Here is a 14,403-nt window from a genome sequence, read left to right as displayed (position 1 = left end):
AAAAACATTGCAAAGGACATACACCAAAAAAAAGTAAGAAGAACGATGATCACTTACCTGCAAGAACTGGATCCATTCAACTAGTTATGGACGAATATTTTAAGCGGGACAAGGTAAAGTTTTCCATCATTATGATGAATGTCAATACGAATAATAATTCATATTTCAATGACATTTTTTCCTTTCGAGAAGGCATATTTTCTTGTTAACATATCAAATAATCACAACCGTGATCATGCACATACCGAAGGAAGAATTTCAAGTTCTTGACTCGTTTTTTCCATTAACTCAGACAATAGAGAATGTCAGGACTCTGGTACTATTCCTTCTATTGCATACTGTCTCCGATTGCATGTGTACAATGACATCTAATTATCGCAATTTGTACAGAGACAACAAATAGCAGTTGATATACGCGAGTACAACAAGGTTACAACTGGATTTTTCCCTGATGTATCCACCTGAAATATATAATCATATGATATGCCGCAGCAAAAACATGGGTCAGTACATACAAACTACAAGTAAATAAATATTGCATTACTATATTTCATGTACTAACTCAATGAACTAAATTAATGTTGCAGCAATTCATGTGGCTTATTTGTTCTTCAATGCATGGAACATTGGGATGGAGATAAATGGACTACAGAAATACCACAGGTATTGGTTTCTAAATGCGAAACCCGCATCTTTCTTCCGTGGTACATAAATACGGTATTAACAATGACTATTGTTTGCAGGAGATGGTAAATGCATCAAGGAAGCTCATTAACGCACAGATAGTTTTAGCAAATATAAATCTCTTATAGACGGTGAAAACAAAGGTTGTCTGGATCTCCAAAGAGAGTATTACTTAGATAAAGCAGGAGTGATCATAGGTTCGGTTTTAGTCCCGTAGAAGGTTTTCCAACTTGTGTGAATCTCTTTCTATGACATTTAAGTACGAATCGCAACTACCAGAGGGATTTTAAGTATTTTATACCATTCCCATTGTTTTGTTTATGTTTTCAGTAATGCCATGGTTTTACTCAATTAATATTTGCAGCCACTTAGCACGATGATTCATGATCGTGTGCATCCGAATTTCTTATCAGATGATTCATCATAGTGTACATATTCATGACAAAAACAGTGTCTATGTGCACCCCAAATTCTTATCAGATGACAAAAACATCTAGTACACTCTGATTGTGTGTAGCCGATTTTTTTGATATAGTGTACTGTATATATTCATGACAAAAACATCTAGTACACTCTTATTGTGTGCAGCCGAATTTTTGTTTAATATAGTGTACTTTACATATTCATGACAAAAACAATTATCATATTCATGTAAAAAAGAAGTGATCATATTCATGAAAATCTCTAGTGCAGCCGAATTTTTTTAAACATCACCAACAGTACCAAGAATTTCTATGACAAATGCATCCACCAAAGTAGCATCATAACTCGGAAATATCTTCACACATAACACTATATTAAACAAAACTAAATCGCCATGCCAACTCCAGCTTCATAATGACCTACGAAGTTCATCCTTGCAAATACGTCATTGATCTTCCTCACCTACGAACATATGCGCAACATGCCTGCAATTTACATAAAAAGAGGGTAAAATCAATAACAAAACTTTACAATGATGCATACAAATTTCATTAAATATTAATTAACTTACCTAGGATGCAACTCACATTGCAAGCTACGTTTCATGTGTCCAGGCTGTATCTGCTACATCGAATGCCCGTACCTGCTCGTCATACGATAATGGTCTTGTATTCTTCGTCACGGGTCCTTCTCCATCATCTCTACGCTTTCGTTTCTTAGGCGCACCTCTAGAAGCAACTTTAGCAGGATCACCAACCATCAGTATTCAACGAGTTTGTGCGACGGTCCGGTATATTATCATACTCCATCTTCTTTGTAATTATGTCAGCATAAAATGGCTTGGTCTCTCGAATAACTCTAGATCTTTACATGCAACTTGCAATGCTTCAGATGTTAACACATTCAGCTCGGTAAATCTTTGTCGCTCCTCCGTTAAAGGAAAACCCCAACTGTATAGATTGCACATGCGCCTCGAGGCAATCCACCCCTAGCATTTTTAGAGAATCGGTCCAGAACTAAACACTTAGGTATTTCATCGAAATTAAGTACGTCGAGTACATGCAGAATATTGTTGATAGGAAGTCCCATCCGGATCATCCTTCAACAGCTGCACTCTATAATTTTATCCAAGTTGGCAAGTTTATAATTAACATAAAACTTCGCATGCTTTCTCTTTTTCCAAGCCACAACAAACTGCATCTCTCCATCTCTTTCCATATACTTATCTATAACCTCAATGCTTTCTATTTTATTAATCTCTTGCTGTAATATATAAAAGTTTGCCGGAGTGAATACCTTCGCAGTAGCTCTCTCAGTTATCCTCAAATTGGGTAGTACGACAGGTGTTGTATGTGAACTGGTGCAGTCATCTTTTGCCTCCATCTCTCGAATGCGGACAATAGCATTCTCGTAGTGCAAAATCAAATCCACAAGTGTCAAGCCATAGTCTAGGTGTAGGTGAAGACATGAGTTAAGACTTTCACTTCGCTGATTGCTTTTCATACCAAGCCAGAACCCCTCAGATAGGTACATCTCTGCCCATAATCTCATCTTCTTATACATCCTTTTCAGCCAAGTTTGAGTTTTCTCCGTCTACCATTTCTGAATAAAAGCGTGCCATCTTTCCTTGAATATATCGGGCGTGGTCGTGTAATACAAAAGAGACCGAAACTCACTCAATGACTTGAAACTTAGGTGCCGAGCCATGTTCTTTTCAATGTGCCATGATTTAATACGGTGCGACTCCTCCGGAAACACACTTCGAATAGCTCTAATCATCGCACTATCGGCATCGGTGATTATTGACTTGGGTTTCTGTTGCAACGTTGCTTTCAAAAAAGTTTTCAGTAGCCATACATATGTGCGCTCCATCTCATCTGACAAGATGGCACACGCAAATATTGTCGTCCTACGGTGATTGTTAATACCAACAAACGGAACAAATGGAATACCATATCGGTTCATCTTATATGTGTTGTCGAACACCAGTACGTCTCCATAATCATTGTAATCCTGACGGGAATGAGCATCATACCAGAACAAGCTTCTCAAACGACCTTTACTATCAACGTCGTACTCAAAAAAGAAGTCAGCAAATTTCTTCTTCCGGTTCTCCATCATGGCAATGGTTGTCGTAGCATCACCACCTGCAAGTAACTTTCGCTTCTCCAGACTGCACATGTTGTACAAGTCCTTCCTCGTAAACCCAACAGTGGTGTATCGACCATACTTGCTGAAGAAGGTATCCATGATCACGTGCTTCTGACCCCAGCTGCTGCCAATGCTAATATCTTCGCTTTCTGGAAATCTTTAATCCTCCTATGTGACCATAAAAATGGGCTCTCGTTCGGTTTTGCACACTTATAACTGTGCTTGTAAACAAATTTTGCAACTCGCTAAAGGCCCGATACTCTATCAAGCTTCACATCCAACTCTGCTTTACAATTGCAACGGGACTCAGGTCTTAACCTACGGGTGCGGTTCTCCATAGTCAGTAACTTGTTGTCACGTTTTGCTTCTCGTGAACACACAAAACGCCTTCTGCGAACTATTTTTTAGCACCCTTAGTCTTCTTGAACTTGAACTTTCTTACACTGAATCCCTCTTGTCAAGCATATCCATTATAGAAATTATAAGCAGCTACCTCAGAAACAAATGTCTTCTCCATTACCTCTCAGTAAAAAGCTCTTTTATCTTCTGCATCATTATCATCTTCCTCCTGTGATTCATTCTTTTCTAATACTCTCCGTCTTAAAAAAAAAGCACGGCCCCAATCCCATGCCTTTCCTCCCATGTGAGTTCTCCAAGTTCCTCCAGCTCTCAAGGTGATTATTCTTTTCTAATACTCTCCTTCTTAAAAAAAAGCTGCTCAACTTTTTGTACATATAGATCATGCTTATCACATTATTTATGTATTGGAGGAAGAGGAAGGACATAGAATGAGTCACATCTGCCAACTTCATCCTACTTCTTGTACATGTCTTCCTGACCACCATTTTGTTTCTTCTAAATATCCGATGGTTCCACAATAAAGGCTTCTGGCGTGTTTGTACTAATAACATTCAGAGACATATTCATGTTGTGGCCTACGAAGGAGTTTATGGTCTATGTAGTACCATATATCAAGTTTGTGGTGTGTTCGGTAGGTTCGCAAAATATAAGTTTGTGGTGTTTGAGCTTTAAAGTTTATAATCTTTAATTTGTATCACTTTGTGGATGTGTTACTCGGTCCATGAACTTGCCTGTTTTATACCTCAAGTTTGCATGTGAAATTTAATCTCCATGTAGGAATATTTAAGTCAAAAGTACACTAGAATACATTACAAACATTTTGAAGGATCAACAAATTTGAATTTAGCATCACTTTATTGTATATGGTTATATACATGTGTCTTTTCCCCCGCTTGCATCTTATCGAATTAAGAGTTAAAATGCATGTGTCGTATATTGGAAAAAAAATCCTTGGATATTACTTCCAAGTTTTATACAATAGTAAATATTGTTTAGGTACACAATAATCTATTCAAAAGGCACAAGATAAAAAAAAAGTGGCGACTTATCATAAAGCAAATTAACGGGCGAAGCACGAGCGGAAGAATTCATCCATTATAACTATAGATAAAGCACAACTAGGAACAAATACAGGGGAATAGTTTGAGGATAACAGCGATGAAGATCAAACATCATTGGTGCACAGGATGAGAGCGTACAACAATCTCTGTACTTAAAATCATAATAAAGGCGAGAACTAGAGACACCATCATAAAAATAAACAAATATAATATATTTCAAGACGAATCCAATGATGTCGATTTCTGCAAAAACACAACAAATCAACCATCAATAATCCAGACAGTATCTTGTGACGATAGGGGCATCTAGCTAGCACTAATCCAAAATATGTTTTGTTCCGAGATTAAATATTAAGAAGAGCGGTGATTTTTTCAGAGAGAAGATACATACTAGTGCTCCAGTAAATTTGTAAGTAGCTTGGGACGATATGAGGCAGTCAGTCAGCAACCCAATATGACGTACCCAAAATCTTTTGTAGTGGTTCGGCGTTTGATTCGGTTTTGATCCGATGGCCGGACGGTCAGACGGTGCAATCGAGCAGAGGAGGGCGTCGATCGACACGTACCAGCTGGTCCCATCCCTCTCTATCTAGTCTCGTGCCTGTCCCTCACGAGCCTCATCTCCCGGATGCAGAACTACTTTCCAGCACATCTTGACCAAAAAGTATGTATGCCTCTTCGTGTGGTTTACCAATGCAAAATTTGGATTGGCGAGATGACTACTTTAATTTTCTGTTTATTAGTGAATTAGTCCAAACAACTCTTTGCCATAGTAATCTCCCAGGGATCAGACAATTTTGTCACCGAACCAAGGAAATGGCAAGTACAATTTATAAATGAAAAAGAATGCTAACTATTTACCCGCCGTGGTTAGTTCTCGGCTAACAGAGAAATACCTTACCCTCGATATCTGTCGATAGCTAATTATTTTTTGTTTTTTAACAAGATGAATTAGTGGGATTTTGAGTTTTGATTATTATGCCTTTTTTTTTGTTCTTTTTGGATTTTTTTGTAGATGCTAGCGTTTTCATAGTCTGCCTAGTATGTATTTTTCTACCGCCATATTACTCATCCCTTTGTAATCATCGTTGTTATGGTTTTTTCGTTGTGTGCAACTGCATATAGTTGTGCAACTACCCATATGTGTAACTGAAAACATATACTCCTTGTTATAAGCCAGGCCCCCTCCTTCGGTGACTCAATCCCCTCTCCATGACGCTCACATCCCTACTCCTCCGTTCATCCGGTTCTTCCTGTTCCATCATGGAGTACTCCTTGTCGAGTGGTGCAGTAGCCCGACATCCCTTCGAATCGCTTTTGTCGTCCCCTGCCCCCCTTGTCATGTGCTCCCATTCGTTGCATCTTGCAGCAGACGGGCTGCGCCAGATCTGGCTGTCCTGGTTGCATGGTTCCCTCCCTATCAGAACCTCCATCTCGCGAATGTCGCGGAAATGTGCACCTCTGGAGGGGCAAGGTGGTGGCCATCCGTTGGCCAACGTGGGTTGCTCCATATACAAGGGCTACTCCACATAAGCCTCCAACAAGGGCACGTCCTGTCAAAGCCCGGAGTGCGACTTTTGCTGGTAGCCTCACCCACCAAAAACCTGGAAAACCCCCTGCCACCACGACCTATCACGCCCACGAGACAGCACACCAAACATGGGTGGAGCAGCACTAGAGTGTCCCTGACGTCACCACACCTACCACCACGGCAACGCCTTGGCACATGATGGCAATGCATGGCCGAAGCCACACAACGTCATCGTCGTACGTGCCACGTTGATGTGTCATATGACTGCTCTATCTTTGCGATGGCCAGGACCTCACTAGAACATATGTGACATTATATGAAGAATTATTCGATTATGTTATCACCAGATTTTGGCCAAATCAGGAAATGGGCCGTAAGGGAGATGGGCTTGGAAGATTACACGTGGAAGATCTCTAAAGCGGCCTTGCACGAAGAGTTTGGGCTAGATTGCCCGTGTATCTGTAATATAGTAGATCGCATCTTAGATTAAAAGATAGAGTTTAACCCGTGCACGGTTAGGTGCACGCCTAAATTAGAAAGTCCCCTGGACTATAAATATGTATCTAGGGTTTATGAAATAAACAACAACCAACGTTCACCACAAATCAATCTCGGCGCATCGCCAACTCCTTCGTCTCGAGGGTTTCTTCCGGTAAGCATCATGCTGCCTAGATCGCATCTTGCGATCTAGGCAGCACAAGCTTATTTCGTTGTTCATGCGTTGCTCGTACTGAAGCCTTTTTGATGGCGAGCAACGTAGTTATCTTAGATGTGTTAGGGTTAGCATTGTTCTTCGTATCATATGCTGTCGTAGTGCAACCCTTACACATCTAGCCGCCCTTACACCTATCTTAGGTGTAGGGGCGGCACCCCGCTTGATCATTATTTAGTAGATCCGATCCGTTACGGTTGCTCCTTGTTCTTCAAGGATTAGTTTAATATCTGCAATAGTTAGGCCTTACAAAGGGTTGGAGGATCCAGCGACGCGTAGGGTGTCGTTTGCTAGCCCTAGACAGGACGTTCCGGGGATCAACCTCGTGTTGGTTTTTAGGCCCTGTCTAGGATCGGCTTACGATCACCGTGCGTGGCCGCGAGGCCCAATCGTGAGTAGGATGATCCGATTATGCGGTGAAAACCCCAAATCGTCGTAGATCGTTTTAGCTTTGTCTTGATCAAGCAGGACCACCATATATTCGTACACCTCGTGCGAATCATGGGTGGATCGGCTCCCTGAGCCGATTCACAGGACAACCTGAGAGCCGATCGAGGATCGTATTTAATGTTTACGTGTATGCCATGCAGGAAACTAAGCGAGGCATCTCCATCACCTTCCTGACCAGGTATAGGTCAGGTGGCACGCCCTTGCACCAGCATCGGACGTGCGTGCCGGAATCTTTGCGGGCCGTCGCTCGGAGGGACCAGGGCCAGCCGCAGCCCTAAGTTGTTCCCGGCTCTACTGTGTTGCCCGTCGCTGCTCGCCGGTGGGTTTCTGACCGCAACACATTCTGGCACGCCCGGTGGGACCATCTTCGACATCACCCACATCGCCATCTACATCTGAGATGGCGGACGGCACCCCAGTCACGTACGAGGATCTGACCGACGAGCTCAAGAAGAAGTATGACGAGGTCAAAGCGATCCTCGAAGCCGACCTCATCGGCTCTTTTCACAGAACCCGTTCGCATGGCATCAGGTGGAAAGGGTTCTCACCTGAAGGCGCGCTCGATGGAGTGGACCTGTCCGTCCCGTCAGAAGAACGCACCAGGTCCCTGCGTCAGGAGATTGGGTACATGGTGACTCACTCGATGCATCGCCATTCTGAGAGCCTGGTGAATACTTTGGAGCGTGTCGCTTTTCGGATGATCCAGGAAATCATGAGGCATCAGTACTCTCCGTCAGGACCAGCTCTTGGGACCTACCAAGGAGAGGTGCCACTCCAGTCCCGTCCACCGTTGTCATTCGCTTTGGCAGCACCAGAAGTGCCGAATTCACCGGCATACGCCGTTGGCATGATGGAAGACATGTACCCTGGGAGGTGCCAGCCAAGATACTCGTTCAACATCAACATGGTAGAGTTGGGGCACCGCCCTGGTAAGGGTAGAGACGAGAGCAGCTGCTCTCATAGCGAAGATAAGGAGGAAGCTGTTCCACGCGATCGGCCCCGACACTGCCAAAAGATCCTGGTGATGATCAAGATGAAGGCCGATTCTAGCGATCGACCCGTATTATCCGTACCACCTGCTCTCCCAGTATGTGGCGTCGACCTCACAGGTGACGGAAAGCTAGGGTATGGGTTTACATCGGCTGATGAGCTGGAGGAAGTCGACATCGGTCCTGGGGATAAGCCGCGACCAACTTTTATCAGCAAGAAGTTAGATCCACAGCTCAGGAGTCGGATGATAGCTCTGTTAAAAGAATACCCAGATTGCTTTGCATGGGATTACACAGAGATGCCTGGGTTGGACAGGAGCATCATTGAACATCGGCTCCCCCTTAAGAAAGGATTTCGGCCGTTCCAACAACGAGCACGTCAGATGAGGGCCGAAATTCTGGAAGAGGTCAAGAAAGAGATCGAGAAGATGTTGGCCGCCGGGTTCATCAGGCCATGCAGGTATGCTGAGTGGATCTCCAGTATCGTTCCTGTAGAGAAGAAGGACGGCCGATGGCGTGTGGCTATCGATTTCCGAGATCTCAACAGAGCCACTCCAAAAGATGAGTATCCGATGCCTGTGGCAGAAACATTGATCAATGCAGCTGCTGGCCACAAGGTGTTGAGCTTCATGGATGGCAACGCCGGCTATAACCAAATCTTCATGGCTCCGGAAGATATACACAAGACCGCATTCGTAGTACCGGGGGCGATGAGGCTTGTTTGAATATGTAGTCATGACCTTTGGGTTGAAGAATGCTGGTGCAACGTACCAACGAGCCATGAATTATATATTTCACGATCTGATCGGTAAGTTGGTGGAAATCTACATCGACGACGTGGTAGTCAAATCTGTCTCCATGGGGGGACACTTGGATGATTTACGGCGCGTCCTAGACCGAACTCGGAAGTTCGGACTGAGAATGAATCCGAAGAAGTGTGCTTTTGGTGTGACGGCTGGTCAGTTCCTAGGTTTTCTGGTTCATGAACGGGGAATTGAGATCGGCCTGAAAAGTCAAGAGGCGGTGCGTACCATGCAGCCGCCCACCACGAAGAAGGAACTCCAACGTCTCATCGGCAAGATCAATTTTGTCCGGCGATTCATCTCTAATCTGTCAGGACGAATCGAGCCGTTCATGGCACTGGTGAAAACTAAATCTGATGACGAGTTTCAGAGGGGCAATGAGCAGCGTTTGATGAGATTAAGCGGTATCTGACGACGCCGCCTGTGCTAGTTCCGCCCCAACAAGACAGGCCGTTCTACATCTACCTATCAGTGGCTGACACGTCCATCGCTTCGGTGGTGGTGCAACTTTACGAGGGTGTTGAAAAGGTCATTTTCTACCTCAGCAGAAGGATGTTGGATGCAGAGACAAGGTATCCTGAGGTCGAGAAGCTTTGCCTCTGCCTGTTCTTCACCTGCACCAAGCTTCATCACATCCTTTTGACGGCAGAGATCATCGTCATATGCAAGTCAGACGTTGTCAAGCACATGCTGTCGGCCCCTGTTTTGAAAGGCTGACTTGGTAAGTGGATGTTTGTGTTGTCAGAGTTCGATCTTCGGTATCAGCCTGCGAAAGCAGTCAAGGGGCAAGTGTTGGCCGATCTCATAGCTGAACGAATCAGTACCAATATAGCAGCACTGTCTATACGTGCATGGGCTATGTTCTTCGATGGATCGGCTTGCGACGATGGTTGTGGCATCGGCATTCTGCTCGTGTCGCCTCGGGGGGCAGCATACTCCTTTTCCATCAGACTATCTACCCCTTGCACCAACAATGTCGCGGAATATGAGGCAGTGCGTAAGGGAATGGAGTTGTTATTGGAAGCCGGAGCAGAAGCAGTAGAGCTTTTTGGAGACTCCAAGTTGGTGATTAACCAGCTCACGGATGAATATAAGTGCGAGAGTGAATCGCTTTTCCCATATTGGGTGGAATGCCGTGAGTTGATGACACGGTTTCGGTACATCAACTTTAATTGGATCCCAAGATCCCAAAACACTGAGGCCAACAATCTCGCATAAATGGCGTCAGGCTATATAGACATATCTGACGGGTCAGAAGTTCAGGTACAGTTCCTGGAACAGGATGATTGGAGAGCCGAAATCTTTAATTACTTAAAAGATTCGGCTCGGGGGGCACCTAAACGGATAAGATACAAAGCCATGAAGTATGTCCTCATAGGAGACGACATGTTCTACAGGACGTTGGAAGGGTTACTACTCAAGTGCCTAGGACCAACTGAGTCTAATCGGCTCTTACATGAGGTGCATGAAGGCGCCTGTGGGACTCATCAGTCGGCTCATAAAATGAAGTGGCTAATCAGGCGATCAGGGTTTTATTGGCCCACCATGCTTGAAGATTGCTTCAATTACTACAAGGGGTGCCAAGCGTGCCAGATGTTCGGGAAGATTCAGATGGTACCCGCATCAGCAATGAACCCTATCATCAAGCCTTGGCCGTTTCGAGGGTGGGGCATGGATATGATCGGCAAAATCCATCCGGCGTCCAGTAAAAAACATGAATGGATCTTGGTTATCACAGATTACTTCACCAAGTGGGTGGAAGCCGTCCCTATGAAGAAGGTGAAATCAGAAGATGTGATCAAGTTTGTGAAAGAACACGTCATTCATAGGTTCGGGATTCCCCAAACTATCACGACCGATGGAGGTTCGGTCTTTGTCTCTAAAGAATTCAGAAAGTTCTGCGATGACATGGGGATTAAGCTGATCCGATCATCTCCCTACTATGCTCAAGCCAATGGGCAAGCTGAAGCGTCCAATCAGAGCTTGATCAAGCTGATCAAGAGAAAAATTGACGAGAACCCTAGGGATTGGCATGAAAAGTTATCAGAAGCTTTGTGGGCCTACCGCATGTCGTGCCATGGAGCTATAAAAACTTCGCCGTACCAGCTCGTCTATGGACAGGAAGCCGTATTACCCTGGGAGATTACGGCTGGATCAAGACGTGTCACGTTTCAGAATGATCTAACAGCTGAAGAATATGCAGCTTTGATGAGTGACACTATTGAGGACGCAACAGAACTTAGGCTTTGGTCGTTGGAGAAGATTAAGGAGAACAAAGCCAGGGTAGCTCGTGCCTACAATAAGAAGGTTAGACCAAAGGAGTTTCAAGTTGGCGATCTAGTATGGGAAGCTGTGTTGCCGTTGGGAACTAGGGACAAGGCATATGGCAAATGGTCTCCTAATTGGCACGGTCCGTACAAAGTCGTCCAGGCCTTGAAGGGTAATGCATACATGCTGGAACAGTTGGACGGCGTTAAGTTCCCAGTAGCCGTCAATGGTCAACACCTCAAGAAGTATTTCCCAAGCATGTGGGATGATGGGCAGTAAGGTAGGGAGGCCGATTTTAAAATCGGCCGGTAAAAAAATTAAAATCAAATCACAGCCGATGCGCAGACATCGACTTGAGAAAACATACGGAGACAACAGTATGCGAGTACAGCCGATGCACGGGTATCGACTTCAGAATAATAAAGCCGATACGCTGCTATCGACTCTAGAGGAATAAGCTCAAATTAGCAAGTTAACGGAATCGGTTCGAGGAGTTCAATCTGATGGTTTGGACGAGAGTTAGGCCTGTTGAGGCCTGTTGGACCACGTGTTTAGGCAACGGCTTGGCCTCAGATCGCGTTTATAATGCGAGCCGATGTCCTGCTATCGGCTCTCTGTACGGCGACTTCGTTCGACGATCGGCAAAGTTGACAAGGAAGCGAAATTAATTGATGAATATTTTCTTCATTAATAAAGGGATTTCTTACAAAGAAAGAGCCGATTGCTCAGGGAAGAAGAGGACAAAAGCCGACTACTACTACTAGTCCCTAATCTAGGGGCCGTCGCTGCCCTCGTCGTCACTGCCGCCGGCGCAGCTGCTGATAGGATCCTCATCGGAGCTCCCGTAACCTTCTACGGGAGCCTCATCTTCCTCATCGTCGTCATCGCTGTCGTCGTCCCACCAGGTGCGGAGGCGCTTCGCTGGTGGGTTACCTTCGAGGGAGTCGTCGTCGTCCTCCTCCGCCTCTTCCTCGGAGGAGGTGAAATCGTCCCAGGAGAAGCGGTCGTCCTCGCTCTCCGCCTCCTCTTCCCCTTCGACGAGGAATTGAAGGTCGCCCTCTCCGTCGGTCAGGGATTTGTCATCCTCGGACCAGATGGAGGAATCGTGTTCCTCCTTGTCCCACGTCGTTGGGGCGAGAATGTCGTGCGCCGCCAACGAGCCCCACTCCGGCGTCAGCTCGCGAGATGAGGAAGAATCGGAGAAGACCGACGAGGCAGAGGAGGAAGAAGAAGAGGACATGGCTACGGGAGATTGGGGGTTTTTTGGGTGCCGATGGCCAGGACAGAGCAAAGGGATGAAGTGGCAAGCTGCTCAGGGCGGTTAAATAAAGGGGATATAGTAGAGATTCAATGCCCCAGCAGTTTCCGAGGAGGCGGTGCCCAGAAACAACGGTCAAATCACGCGGAATAGTTGAGAACGCAGGGCATCATGATGAAGGATGCTGCGACGGTTCTGCTCTGCCACGACATGACCCGACGAAGAAAAAGCAGAGTGATTTTGGAATTATCAATTCCAAAACCAGGGGGGCATGTGTTATCACCAGATTTTGGCCAAATCAGGAGATGGGCCGTAAGGGAGATGGGCTTGGAAGATTACACGTGGAAGATCTCTAAAGCGGCCTTGCACGAAGAGTTTGGGCTAGATTGCCCGTGTATCTGTAATATAGTAGATCGCATCTTAGATTAAAAGATACAGTTTAACCCGTGCACGGTTAGGTGCACGCCTAAATTAGAAAGTCCCCTGGACTATAAATATGTATCTAGGGTTTACGAAATAAACAACAACCAACGTTCACCACAAATCAATCTCGGCGCATCGCCAACTCCTTCGTCTCGAGGGTTTCTTCCGGTAAGCATCATGCTGCCTAGATCGCATCTTGCGATCTAGGCAGCACAAGCTTATTTCGTTGTTCATGCGTTGCTCGTACTGAAGCCTTTTTGATGACGAGCAACGTAGTTATCTTAGATGTGTTAGGGTTAGCATTGTTCTTCGTATCATATGCTGTCGTAGTGCAACCCTTACACATCTAGCCGCCCTTACACCTATCTTAGGTGTAGGGGCGGCACCCCGCTTGATCATTATTTAGTAGATCCGATCCGTTACGGTTGCTCCTTGTTCTTCAAGGATTAGTTTAATATCTGCAATAGTTAGGCCTTACAAAGGGTTGGAGGATCCAGCGACGCGTAGGGTGTCGTTTGCTAGCCCTAGACAGGACGTTCCGGGGATCAACCTCGTGTTGGTTTTTAGGCCCTGTCTAGGATCGGCTTACGATCACAGTGCGTGGCCGCGAGGCCCAATCGTGAGTAGGATGATCCGATTATGCGGTGAAAACCCCAAATCGTCGTAGATCGTTTTAGCTTTGTCTTGATCAAGCAGGACCACCATATATTCGTACACCTCGTGCGAATCATGGGTGGATCGGCTCCCTGAGCCGATTCACAGGACAACCAGAGAGCCGATCGAGGCTCGTATTTAATGTTTACGTGTATGCCATGCAGGAAAGTAAGCGAGGCATCTCCATCACCTTCCTGACCAGGTATAGGTCAGGTGGCACGCCCTTGCACCAGCATCGGACGTGCGTGCCGGAATCTTTGCGGGCCGTCGCTCGGAGGGACCAGGGCCAGCCGCAGCCCTAAGTTGTTCCCGGCTCTACTGTGTTGCCCGTCGCTGCTCGCCGGTGGGTTTCTGACCGCAACAGATTATGACTTTTTTGCTAGATCATCACCGAATGAGCGTCTTATAATGTCACATATGCTTTAGTGCCTGCTATGCCTAGATCAGGCCCTCACACCCAGATTGGGCCCGCAAGGCCAGATCTAGCCCAGCTTTGGTTCACAAACCCGCAATCGCCTCCACCACCAACGGTCTTGGCACTCGGTGGCTCGGCACCACCTTACCTGCCTATCCAGATAGGCTAGATTGTGTCACCGTGCCATCCCCCATTTCGCTAGCTCTCCGCGCTTGGAAGGT

The sequence above is a fragment of the Lolium perenne genome, chromosome 3, assembly GCF_019359855.2.
Source record: "Lolium perenne isolate Kyuss_39 chromosome 3, Kyuss_2.0, whole genome shotgun sequence".
Classification (NCBI taxonomy): domain Eukaryota; kingdom Viridiplantae; phylum Streptophyta; class Magnoliopsida; order Poales; family Poaceae; genus Lolium; species Lolium perenne.
Note: the sequence above shows the minus strand (reverse complement) of the source record.